A 14,759-nucleotide genomic window follows, 5' to 3' on the forward strand; every position below is an offset into this window, starting at 1 on the left:
TCTGAGTGACCTTTGAAATGCAAATGTGATTTTTAAGCTTTATGAGAGCCGAGGTGAGGCCTCAGTCTCCCGTGTATCTTCAGCAGCTAGCAATGCCTACTCATAGTAGGCACCCAGTAAGTGTTTATTGACTGGATAGTATCTGAAACCCCCAGCTCATGAGCAGATTATATCGCAAAAGATTTCTCTTGTAAGGAGGTCTTTGGAATTTGGAATACATTGGAATACAATGATAGGTGATTTTTAGCTTGTCAGACTAGCTTCTGAAAACCAAGTTTACCCATGATGTAGCCTAACCATAGTCCCAACTTTCCTGGTTCCATTGAGCAGGAGAGCATAAGACAGTGATGGCAGAGGTGACACGCGAACTCATTTTTTTGGTTGATTATTTTTTTTGTGTTAAATGGCATTTAAATACATAAAATAAATATCAAAAGTATAAGTCTTTGTTTTACTATGGTTGCAAATATCAAAAAATTTTTGTATGTGACATGGCACCAGAGTTAAGTTAGGGTTTTTCAAAATGCTGACACGCCGAGCTCAAAAGGTTCGCCATCACTGGCATAAGATGAAGGGAGGAGGAAGAAATGGAAGGATAGGCATTAGGAGCCATTGGAAATGGGATCATGTGTCGTTAACATCTTCCTTTTTCACACTTTCTTCTTTGCACTTCTCTGTCACTGTGAGTGCCTTCTCTGCACCTGTTCCCCACCATGCCTTCCCCAACTGTAGCAACGCTCCCTCTTACCTTTTCCACACTGCCAATCACAGTCCTATTCCGAGTGGAAGTAAATTTAAATACTAAAAGGAAAGTGCCTTGATTTGGGCAAATTCATACCCCAGATGTATGTTTAATAGCTCTTTAACCTTCCTAGAGATGTTTCCAATTTTAAAAAATCAACATACATTAAATGAATCTTTAATTAGTAGAAGTCACTACTAACAAGAAATGAAGAAAATATACATACAGTGGAAGATATTTGGGGGCAGTCACTCTCATCAACCTTTCAGCCTTTTTTTTTAGAGCTAATTAGATTATTCTGAATTTTTATAACTAGTTTTTAATTCTTTATTTTTAAAATTTTTATTAAATTTATTGGGGTGACGTTGGTTAATAAAATTATACAGGTTTCAGGTGTACAATTCTATAATACATCATCTGTATATTGTATTGTGTGTTCACCACTCCAAGTCAAGGCTCCTTCCAGCACCATTTATCCCCCCCTTTACCCTTTTCTAGCTCCCCTTTCCCTCTGGAAATCACCATGCTTCTATTTTGTTTATTTTGTTCATTAGATTCCACATATAAGTGAAATAACATAGTACTTGTCTTTCTCCGAGGGGCTTATTCCACTTAGCATAATACTCTCCATGCTGTCTCAAAAGGTAAGATTTCTTTCTTTTTTTTTATGTCTGAATAGTATTCCATTGTGTAAATTTTTATCCATTCATCTACTGATGGGCACTTGGACTGCTTCCAGTAATGCTGTATATAACTTAGGTTCTTAAAGATCCCTCCCTGTCTCTTTTTCCCCATAGGCCTGGTTGACAAGGGGACATTTGAATGAGCACTGTTGTGGGTGGGAAGGTCTACAAAGTGGGTCCTTTTTCATTGCCTTTCCTCATTTGCCCCCTCCTTGGTGGCTTTCCTCCAGCGATGTGCACCTTTGACCTTGCTCTGCGTTTGGGGACACTAGAAGGAAGCCCAACCTCAAACTGTGGCCAGCATCAAAGAGCAAGAATCAGGACAATTGGAGGGAATTTCTAATGGGATAGTCTGGGGATTTCCATTCTAACCATTTGTATTCTCTTTAATTCTGTGTTATTCAAATGCATTTAAATTCTGCCCCCACAAAGAACTATGTGACCAGGGGATTTCTGCTTTTGCAGCTATAGGAAAGAAATAGGCTTAGAAAGGATTAAAGTGATAGTTTTCTAGGGTCACACAGTTACTTAGAAAAGAGCACATCTCCCTGCTTCTAATCCTAATCTTTTTTGATAAAACATAGATACTTCATATCACTTAAACTATAAGTTTCACCTTAATAAGCTTAAAGATTACCTCTCCCCTCTTGAGACAGAAAAAATAATAAATTTATATTTGCAGCATTTCCCTGTTGGCAGGAGATAACATTTCTCAAAGTATGTTATTCCATTGAACACTGGTTATTTTTAGAAGGGTTTCAAACACAAAAGGCTACTCTCTGCCATCTTGGAGACTTATGGGGCATATTAGCATATTTAAAGGTTCTGAGAAATCCGCTACAATAAAAAATCAAAGTTTGTTGAACTCAGCAATCCCCAGTCTTACTTGGTTAAGAAATTCTTTCCTGTCCTTCTCCCTCTCTCCATCCCTCTCTCCTTCCCCTCCTCCTTTCCTTTCTTTCTTCCTTCCTTTTCATGAAACATCATTACCAATTAAAACACTTTGGGAAGTGTGGTAGTCAGTTAGACAGACATGAGCAGAGCAAGGACTATGGGCTGGTACAGAAGGCCTCCAGGATAGAAAGCCCAGGTGCCTAGCAAAGGACAATTGTAGGATGGGACCTCACCCCCAGGGTGACTTTTCCTCCCCTAGCACATAGATCAGTGGTTCTCAACCTTCCTAATGCCGCGACCCTTTAATACAGTTCCTCATGTTGTGGTGACCCCCGATTTCATTGTTACAAATTGAACATAATTAAAGCATAGTGATTAATCACAAAAACAATATGTAATTATATGTGTTTTCCGATGGTCTTAGGCGACCCCTGTGAAAGGGTCGTTCGACCCCCAAAGGGGTCGCAACCCACAGGTTGAGAACTGTTTTTATAGATGATCATGAGGTTTGGACCCCCTGACCTTTCCTCCCTAGAGATAACCTTTAGGCCTCAGTTGTATTTCAGCCCTAGGCCCAGAAAAGACAACAAAACCAGACCAGCAACTCCATGGCTGCCCTCAGGCACCCATTGAATAATGACCCCCTGCCCTGGTGCTGACCAATCAATCAGTGGAGACCACAACCCTAAATGGACATACTGGACATACCAGGAAAATTGCTAAATAGTCTACTGAGATCTTCTCCTGGGACCTCCCCTAAAATCTCCACCCTTAAAACCCTTAAAATGGATGACCCAGTGCACTCTCCCTCCTGGGAGCATGCCTTGTCCCTCCCCAATCCCCTCCCTGCCCCAGGCACATTGTCATTAGCTTCCTCACTCTCAAACTCCAAGGGCTCTTCCTTTACCTCTATAATTTGTTTCCTAAGCCCATTTCTTCTACAAATTACTTCTACCTCTATGATTTACCAAACAAATGTTCTCTTACAATTGGGTCTTGGCTCTGAATTCTTTCCTAGCCAGAATCCAAGTCAGACACCTGGTGCCATTCCCACTGCCTACAACAGGAAGTACAGTGGGGCCTTGACTTACGAGTGTCCCGACTAACGAGTTTTTCGAGATATGAGCCGTCTCTCCGCCGATTTTTTTGCTTTGAGTTGCGAGCTAAAATTCGGGTTACGAGCCAGCTTCAGATACCCCACCGCTAGTAGGCGCAGCGAACGTCACAGTGAACACCACAACATCAGCCCAGCATCACGTGTCTCGTTCACTTTTTGACTGGACATACGAGTAATTTGAGTTACGAGCTCCGTCACAGAACGAATTAAACTCATAAATCAAGGCCCCACTGTATACCCTCCTTTCTTTTTTTTTCTTTTCTTTTCTTTTTTTTTTTAAAATATATTTTATTGATTTTTTACAGAGAGGAAGGGAGAGGGATAGAGAGTTAGAAACATCGATGAGAAGAAACATCGATCAGCTGCCTCCTGCACACCCCCTACTGGGGATGTGCCCGCAACCAAGGTACATGCCCTTGACCGGAATCGAACCCGGGACCCCTCAGTCTGCAGGCCGACGCTCCACCCACTGAGCCAAACCGGTTAGGGCTACCCTCCTTTCTTCTACCTTTATATTTGAGTGATCCATTTACTTCAATGGCTTCATCTACTATCCATATGTTGATTCTTCTTAATCTTTTTTATCTGTAGTTAAAACCTCACTTTAGCCAGCCGAACTGAGGCGAGAAGTATTAGACAGAGACTTTAACTGTTGTCTACTGCAGAAGAGGTAGAGTTTAGACACTGAGATTAGCCAAATTAAAAATAAAATCAATACTTTTCAGAGATATATCAGAATCAAGAACCTCTACAATGTATTTTTACATTGTTCATATAAAGCCCAAAATCCTATATAATAAAAGGCTAATATGCAAATTGTCCCCTGGACCAGGACTTTGACCGGGAGTTCAACCAGGAGTTGGACCATGGGTGGGGCCAGCCAGCCAACTACCCACAGCCCTTTTCCCCAGCTGCCCCTTACCCCCGGCTGGCCTGATTGCCCTGATCAAGGAGGGCTGACTGGACTCCGCCCATGCACGAATTTGTGCACCAGGCTTCTAGTTTCTAGACATAAAAAAAGAAATAGATAATGTGATTCCATACTCAAGGAAAATAGAATCGATGGAGATCAACCTTAAAATTACTCAGATGTTGGATTTGGCAGATAAAGATTAAAAAAACACACACAGCTATTATAACAATTCATAGAGATAAAGGAAAATATGCTCATCATAGAAGAACAAATAGAAAATCTCAGCAGAAAAAGAGAGCATGTTTTCATACACTTGAGGGTATATGTAGCAGCTTGTTTTAGATTGCAAATATTAGACATCATTGTCAAATTGATAAACAGTGGGGCTCATCTGGGTAGAAGTGTAATAGTAGTGTAGACTTCAGGTGCAGTATGTTCAGGGCTTTCAGTCCATTCTCTTCAACCACCTTGGCTCTTCCATTCTCATGTCTTGCCCATCCTCTGTCTGGTTTCCCTCATGGTTGCAAGATGGTGCCAGCAGTAACTACAGTTTCTTTTCATACCCAGCACTTAAGAGACACTAGCTTCTCCTTGGTCTCTCCTAAGGCCAAGAAAGAACTTTTCTACAAGTCTTTAGCAGTCATCACCTGGTTGTCTTATTGTTTGAAATTCAATCATATGCTTATTCTTGAATCAATCACTGGTTGGCTTATACTAATCAGTCTACCTCTGGGATCAGATTCCTTCAATCACAAGGGCTGCATAAGGAGGGGGGTCAATACCTCAACAAAATTGAGATTCTGTTAGTAAAGATGAAGGGGAGAATGAATTCTGGCATGACAACTAATGATATCCACCTCTGTTTATTATGCTCTGAAAAATTGCCTTGCTTTTTTCTTAAAGGTGCTTTGCATTTTGTGACTGGGATTAAGTTTGATCCTGAATCCCAGCAACAACACAGCACTGGTAACTCTTACGCAGCCAGCTCTGGGCAGTGAACTTCCACTGGACAGAGAGGCCCTATAGCCTCAGAGGCCAACCCCAGAACACTGCCACCCAGAGGCTGACCCACAAACTGACTCTCTGCTAAACACAAAATAAGGCAGTCTGGGAAACAAATGCGGCTTGCTTTAAAATAAGGACTGTGGTTTACAACACAGAGGAACAGTGTATCGCAGGGAAACTCAACACTCTCCTGAATACCTGGCAGGTCTAAGGCGAGCCACACTGAAGAATAGAAGAACCGAAGGACCTTCACTACTGCAATATTTTTTTTTCTTTTTTCACCTTTTAACTAAGAAACCAATTTTTTTTTATTTTTTTTTATTTTCTCCTTCTTTTTTTTGTTCTTCTTTTTTCCATCACCTGATTTTACCCTTTTAATTACTACCTTCTTATTTTTAACCAGTATTATTACTGCTACCATTTTACCATTTTTTTTAAAGTGCCATTTTATTTTCTCTTTATTTTATTTTGGGATTAGTGTTCTCCATTCTGTTTTCATCGTTATATTATTGGTTGTTTCTAGTTTGCATTCATCTCCAGGGAGCTGTTGCTGGAATTTGTTGGGATTAATGGCTGTTCTATAGGAGTATTCTCCTCATATAAAAAAGTCTCTTCCCCTCTTCCACTTCATTCTCTCTTTTCGCTCTTTTTTTTTCTTTTCTTTTCTTTTCTTTTCTCGCTTTTATTTTCCCCCCTCCTTTTTCCCAATTTCATTTTTGCACTCCTTTTTTTGGTCCCTAATTTTCTTTTCTTTTTTCTCTTTTCTCTTTTTCTCTTCCTTCTTCCTTATCCCCTAATTCTCTTAATTCAGGTGGTCACCTTTATTTGGGGTTATTAATATCGTGAATATATTTGTGTATAGTGCCTGGTACGTGGTGCCTTGTTGTGTTGTATTTTGTGCCTTTAAATCAACACAGCAGATCCAAGCAACAGCAACCTCCTGAGCACCACACCCTCTGCTGAGGAACAGCAGCTGTACATGAAACCTCGCCCCACCAGCCAGAAGAGCCACCACAGCTGTGAACAGCACCCACCAGAGGAGCTGCTGCCAACTGAAGAGCAGCTGCTACCGCAACCGCCCGAAGAGCAACCGCAGACCAAGGAGTCACTGCCACCAAGGGAGCAGCCATTGAACGACTCAACGTCTAGATATGTCAGTGAGATCAAACATGGGTAGACAAAGAAACCCCCAAAGGAAAGAGAAGGAGGACTCTCCAGAAAAGCAGCTAAGTAATACAGAGGCATGCAACATGACAGAAAAAGAATTCAGAATAAGGGTCCTAGAGTGCATAAACCGGATGGAGGGAAAAATCGACAACCTCTGCAAGAAGCAAGAAGAAACAGATGAAAAAATCGATAACATATGGAAGAAGCTAGAAGAAACAGATGAAAAAATCAACAACTTAAGTAAGACCCAAGAAGAAATGAAGAGTGATATAGCTGCAATGAAAAACTCCATTGAAAGTATCAACAGTAGACTAGGAGAAGCGGAGGACCGAATTAGTGATTTAGAAGACAAGGAAGCAAAACACACCCAAAACGTACTGCAATTGGAGAAAAAAATGAAAAGACAGGAGGAGAGCCTAAGGGAGCTTTGGGACAACATGAAACGAAACAACATACGAATAATAGGGGTACCAGAACAACAGAAGGATGAACAAGGATTAGAAAACCTATTAGAAGAAATAATATCAGAAAACTTCCCTGAGGTGGGGAAGAAAAAAGTCACACAAGCCCAGAGAGTCCCAAACAAGGTGAACCCAAAAAGACCCACACCAAGACACATCATAATTACCATGGCAAATGTTCAGGACAAAGAGAGAATCTTACAGGCTGCAAGAGAGAGACGGAAAGTTACATACAAGGGATCTCCCATTAGATTGTCAAATGATTTCTCAACAGAAACACATCAGGCCAGAAAAGAATGGACGGAAATTTACAAAGTGATGCAAAGCAAAGGACTGAATCCAAGAATACTCTATCCAGCAAGGCTATCATTCAAACTTGAAGGGGAAATAAGAAGCTTCACAGACAAAAAAAGGCTAAGGGAGTTTATCACCACCAAGCCAGCAATGCAAGGAATGCTAAAGGGACTGGTATAAAAATAAGAAATAAAAAGCTCAGAAAGAAAACAGCCACACAAAAACAGAAATGCCTACAAACAAGTACCTTTCAATAATAACTTTAAACGTAAACGGACTAAATGCTCCAAACAAAAGACATCGAGTGGCTGAATGGATAAAAAAACATGACCCATACATCTGCTGTCTACAAGAAACCCACCTCATTAGAAGGGACTCACACAGACTGAAAGTGAAAGGATGGAAAAATATCTTTCAGGCAAATGGAAAGGAAAAGAAAGCTGGGGTAGCAATACTTATATCAGACAAAATAGACCTCAAAGTGAAGGCCATAACAAGAGATAAGGAAGGCCACTTCATAATACTAAAGGGATCAATACAACAAGAAGATATAACCCTGGTAAACATATATGCACCCAATGCAGGAGCACCCAAATTCATAAAAAAACTCCTGGAAGATATCAAAGGAGACATCGACAACAATACAATCATAGTAGGGGACTTTAATACACCACTGACAGCACTGGATAAGTCCTCTAGACAAATAATCAGCAAAGATACAGCAATCCTAAATGACTCACTAGATCAGATGGACTTAATAGACATCTTCAGAACACTTCACCCGAAAGCCAGGGAATATACATTCTACTCAAATGCTCATAGGACATATTCAAAAATAGACCATATATTGGGTCACAAGCAAAGTATCCCCAAATTCAAGAAAATTGAAATCATAAAAAGCGTCTTCGCAGACCAGGATGGCATAATATTAGAAATAAACTACAATAAAAACAACCCAAAATACTCAAACACCTGGAAGCTGAATAGCATGCTATTAAATATTGATTGGGTAACCAATGAAATCAAAGAAGAAATTCGAAACATCCTGGAAACTAATGACAATGAAAACACAACAATCCAAAACCTATGGGACACAATGAAAGCAGTCCTGAGAGGGAAGTTTATAGCTCTACAGGCCTATCTCAAAAAACAAGAAAAAATGGTAGTAAATCATCTAACTCTACAACTCAAAGAATTAGAAAGAGAGCAACAAGAAAACCCCAGAGTGAGCAGAAGGAAGGAGATAATAAAGATTAGAGCAGAAATAAATGACATAGAGACCAAAAAAACAATACAGAAAATCAATGAAACCAAGAGCTGGTTCTTTGAAAGGATAAACAAGATTGACAAACCTCTAGCCAGACTCACCAAGAAGCAAAGAGAGAGGACCCAAATAAACAAAATCAGAAACGACAGAGGCGAAATAACAACAGACCCCACAGAAATACAAATGATTGTTAAAAAATACTACGGACAGCTCTACTCCAACAAACTAGACAACCTGGAGGAAATGGACAAATTCCTAGAAAAATACAACATTCCAAAACTCAATCAGGAAGAATCTAAAAATCTCAACAGGCCAATAACTATGGAAGAAATTGAAGCAGTCATCAAAAAGCTTCCAGCAAACAAAAGCCCAGGACCAGACGGCTTCACAGGGGAGTTTTACCAAACATTCAAGGAAGAACTAAAACCTATCCTCCTCAGACTACTACAAAAAATTCAAGAGGAAGGAACACTTCCAAGCTCATTCTATGAAGCCAGCATCACCCTAATACCAAAACCAGGTAAAGACAACACAATGAAAGAGAATTACAGGCCAATATCCCTCATGAACATAGATGCCAAAATCCTCAACAAAATCTTAGCAAATCGGATCCAGCAGTACATCAGAAAGATCATACACCATGACCAAGTAGGATTTATCCCAGGGATGCAAGGATGGTACAATATCCGCAAATCAATAAACGTGATACATCACATAAACAAATTGAAAGAAAAAAACCACATGGTCATATCAATTGATGCAGAAAAAGCATTTGACAAAAATCAACACCCATTTTTGATAAAAGCTCTCAGCAAGGTGGGAGTAGAAGGATCATACCTCAACATAATAAAGCCATATATGACAGGCCCACAGCCAACATCATACTCAATGGACAAAAACTAACACCATTTCCCCTAAGAACAGGAACAAGACAGGGATGCCCCCTCTCACCACTCCTGTTCAACATAGTACTGGAAGTGTTAGCCATTGCAATTCGGCAAGAAGAAGAAATAAAAGGCATCCAAATTGGAAAAGAGGAAGTAAAACTGTCCTTATTTGCAGACGACATGATATTATACATACAAAACCCTAGAGACTCCATCAAAAAGCTACTGGACTTAATACATGAATTTGGCAATGTAGCAGGATACAAAATTAACCCCAAGAAATCCGAGGCATTTCTATACACCAATAGTGAACTTTCAGAAAGAGAGATTATAAAAACAATCCCGTTTACCATCGCACCAAAAAAATTAAGCTACCTAGGAATAAACTTAACTAAAGAGGTAAAAGACCTCTACTCAGAAAACTACAGGACGTTGAAAAAAGATATAGAGGAAGACATAAACATATGGAAGAACATACCGTGTTCATGGATTGGTAGAATCAACATCATTAAAATGTCCATACTACCCAAAGCAATCTATAAATTCAATGCACTTCCCATTAAAATACCAACCCATACTTCAGAGATCTAGAACGAACTCTCCAAAAATTCATCTGGGATAAAAAAAGACCCCGAATAGCTGCAGCAATCCTGAAAAAGACCAAAGTAGGTGGGATCTCAATACCAGATATCAAGTTGTATTACAAAGCCACTGTTCTCAAAACTGCCTGGTACTGGCACAAGAATAGGCATATAGATCAATGGAATAGAATAGAGAGCCCAGAAATCGGCCCGAACCAATATGCTCAATTAATATTTGACAAAGGAGGCAAGAACATACAATGGAGCCAAGATAGTCTCTTCAATAAATGGTGTTGGGAAAATTGGACAGATATATGCAAGAAAATGAAACTAGACCACCAACTTACACCATACACAAAAATAAACTCAAAATGGATAAAGGACTTAAATGTACGACAGGAAACCATAAAAATTCTAGAAGAATCCAAAGGCAACAAAATCTCAGACATATGCCGAAGCAATTTCTTCACTGATACAGCTCCTAGGGCACTTGAAACGAAAGAGAAAATGAACAAATGGGACTACATCAAAATAAAAAGCTTCTGCACAGCAAAAGAAACCATCAACAAAACAACGAGAAAACCCACTGTGTGGGAAAACATATTTGCCAATGTCATATCTGATAAGGGCCTAATCTCCAAAATTTATAGGGAACTCATACAACTTAACAAAAGGAAGATAAACAATCCAATCAAAAAATGGGCAAAGGACCTAAATAGACACCTTTCAAAAGAGGACATTCAGAAAGCCAAGAGACATATGAAAACATGCTCAAAGTCACTAATCATCCGAGAGATGCAAATCAAAACAACAATGAGGTACCATCTCACACCTGTCAGACTGGCTATCATCAACAAATCAACAAACGACAAGTGCTGGAGAGGATGTGGAGAAGAAGGAACACTCGTGCACTGCTGGTGGGAATGCAGACTGGTGCAGCCACTATGGAAGACAGTATGGAGTTTCCTTAAAAAACTGAAAATGGAACTCCCATTTGACCCTGTGATCCCACTTCTAGGAATATATCCCAAGAAACCAGAAACACCAATCAGAAAGGATATATGCACCCCTATGTTCATAGCAGCACAATTCACCATAGCTAAGATCTGGAAACAGCCTAAGTGCCCATCAGTAGATGAATGGATTAGAAAACAGTGGTACATGTACACGATGGAATACTATGCTGCTCTAAAAAGGAAGGAACTCTTACCATTTGCAACGGCATGGATGGAACTGGAGAGCATTATGCTAAGTGAAATAAGCCAGTCAATGAAGGAAAAATACCACATGATCTCACTTATTCATGGATAATAGAGACCATTATAAACTTTTGAACAATAATAGATACAGAGGCAGAGCTGCCTCAAACAGATTGTCAAACTGCACCAGGAAGGCCGGGGAGGGTTGGGGGGCAGGAGGTAGGGGGGTAAGAGATCAACTAAAGGACTTGTATGCATGCATATAAGCATAACCAGTGGACATAAGACATTGGGGGATAGGGGAGGCTAGGGGACTGTCTAGGGCGGGGGGATAAAATGGACACATATGTAATACCCTTTGTAATACTTTAAGCAATAAAAAAAAAAAAAAGAATCGAAATGATCATCTAGTCTAAAAATCTTCTTTCAAAGATAAGCAAAAATGTAGACTGATTAAATTCTAGGGAACAGAAGACAAAACTAAAACCAAAGCCCCAGGTCCCATGACAAGGACATATAAATAAATACACATGCATATTTACATGCATGCATAAATTATGTGTGTATGTATGCATATATGTACCTAGTTATACATATTCATTTAAACACATTCATATATGCATACATAAAAGAAGAGGTTCTAGATTAGATCATCTTTTGGTCAACTTGGAGTTACAGAAAAGGAATGGAGGTGAGGGTGAGGAATGTAGGCCAATTGCATTTAACAGTAGTGAGTCACCCAGATGAGAGAATGCAATCTGCCCACTGGTCATGTCTATTATGTAGGAGTGTCACAATTAAGCAGAATAAATTAGCAATTGGATGAAACTTGCTTATTTGCATTTCTGAGTTTAACTTTCCCAAAATTTACTCTTGTATCTTTTCTCCTCTTCCTCTCACACTTCCCCACCTCTTCTGCTCAGTCCTGATGTGGAACCTGGTCCTAACCATCTGTGGTTTTCTCCTACTCTTTCCTACCCTAATCATTGCAATTTTGACAGAATATCAAAATGCCCTTAAAAGTTTCCAACCTTTCTGAGTCACGGATTTATAGCCACTACAAATTTCCCAGAATGCTCCTAAGTTTTTCAGCTGGAATTTAATGAAATGAGTCCCCCAAACCAGGTTTATTTACCGGGGTAAATTGAAGTGGATTTTCCCAATATCTCTTAAAAGAAGATGGGGGGAGGGGTCGAAGAGGGCAGATTTTTTTTGTCTGATTTTTGAGTTTGTTTGTTTGTTTGTTTTTACATCAAACTTGCCTTTAACTTGAGTTTCAGCACAGATCATATGGAACCTCCAGTGAGAATGTGTGGGTGCACTAACCTATGTATCTAAACCCTTCTCCTAAGCCATCAATCTGTTGATTCTTTGCCAGCCTCTGGCCTAAGCTGAATTCACTAATAATGTAGCCTGCTCTAGAAATCATGACTCTAAGGAAGTGGGCTGGCTCATCTGCACAGGAATTCCCAGGTCTTAAGTGTAGATGCATTGTTGTTCTTGGCAGAAAAATGCCACTCCCAAAAAAGATGTCCCACTCTAATCTCTGGAACCTATGAATATGTTTATTTTACAAAAGGAAGTTAAGATTGTAGATGGAATTAAAGCTACTAATAAGTGGATTTTTAGGTAAAATCATCTTTTACTAGTGTCCCAGTGCACAGATTCGTGCACATTGAAAAGAAATTAATTAGAATAAATATTTTAATATCACTAAAAAAAAAAAAAAAAAAAAAAGTTTGATCCTACCTTGATATATTTGTGGCCCATTCACAGGAAATGCACAAAGTTTCCTTCCTGCTTCCCATTTATGCTCCTACTCTTTATTTTTCTTTTGCCTCATCTCTTTTGTCCATTTCTAATTTATTCTCTATTTTATATATTTCATTAACCATATTAATTAAAACAAACTAGCTTTAAGCAAATAGAATACAGATAATTTACTTATGATACACCCTTCCTTCCCCATAATGTCACTTTGTTTGTAAATATCTAGGTGTATAGATTTTTTTTAAAATTTCTTTATTGGTTAAGGTATTACAAATGTGTCCTCATCCTCCCATTAACCCCCAACTTCCCACCCCCCGCCCCCCCGCCACTCATGCTCTCATCCCCCTGTTGTTGGTGTCCATTGGTTTGGGTTATATGCATGCATACAAGTCCTTTGGTTGATCTCTTCCCCTTACCCCCACCCTCCCCTACTTCCCCTCTGGGAATTGATAGTCTGATCGCTGTTTCTCTGTCTTTGGATCTGTCCCTGTTCATCAGTCTATGTTGTTCTCTATATTCCACAAATGAGTGAGAACATGTGGTATTTATCCTTCTCTGACTGGCTTATTTCACTTATCAATTAAAAAATATATTTTATTGATTTTTTTACAGAGAGGAAGGGAGAGGGATAGAGAGTTAGAAACATCGATGACAGAGAAACATTGATCAGCTGCCTCCTGCACACCCCCACTGGGGATGTGCCCGCACCCAAGGTACATGCCCTTCACCGGAATCGAACCTGGGACCCTTCAGTCCGCAAGCCAATGCTCTATCCACTGAGCCAAACCAGTTAGGGCTAGAGGTATGGATTTTTTGCAGCTCCTTCCTGCCAGCCATAGATAAGAGGTAGTTGGTGCCACCAGTATGTCATTAGTTTTCGCATTTTATTCCCACTCCCTTTTGGAATATTCTTCTTAAACTAATATTTTGAGAAGACAAATAAATGTTTTATTATCTTTGATGACAGAAACCAGGATGAATTATGAAAATGTAATAATTTTTTATAGTCATTTAAAAGAGCACCCTAAGTAGAAATTCTTTTTAAAAAGATAAAGTTGAACTAATTTCAGTATGAAAGAATTGCCTGTCCTTACTCTTGATGGGAATTTTGGATTATGTGGTTATGTTTTTTAAAAAAAATATTACCTGTAACCATTTGGCAAAAGTAAAGTCAGATCCCTTCCTTATTCTATATATCCAAATAAATGTAAAGTAGATATAAGATTTAAATGTAAATCTTAAGACCATAACATGGATCCTGAGGATACTATGCTAAGTGAAGTATGCCAGTCACAGAAGGACAACTACTGAATGCTTCCATTTATATGAGGTGTATGAAATAGTCAAGTTCATAGAAGCAAAGAGTGGGATGATGGTTGCCAGAGGCTATGGGGAGAGAGAAATGGGGAGTTGCTAAGCAGTGGGCATAAAGTTTCACTTAAGCCAAATGAATAAATTCTGGAGATCTGCTGTACAACCTTGTACTTACAGTTAACAATCCGTACTGTATCACAAACTCACGAATTTAAGAGGATAGCTCTCATGTTAAATATTCTTACCAAAATAAATTTTAAATATTTAAATGTAAAACATAAAAGAAAATGTGAGTGAATATAAAATCTTAGGGAGGGAAAGAACTTTCTAGGCATAATACCAAGCAAACACATTATAAATAGTAGCTAACATCTACTAAGGCAGTGGTCGGCTAACTCATTAGTCAACAGAGCCAAATATCATCAGTGCTTCTTCAAAATAGACTCGCCCAGGCCGAAAACCGAC

The sequence above is a fragment of the Myotis myotis genome, unplaced genomic scaffold (genome assembly GCF_014108235.1).
Source record: "Myotis myotis isolate mMyoMyo1 unplaced genomic scaffold, mMyoMyo1.p scaffold_m19_p_12, whole genome shotgun sequence".
Classification (NCBI taxonomy): Eukaryota; Metazoa; Chordata; class Mammalia; order Chiroptera; family Vespertilionidae; genus Myotis; species Myotis myotis.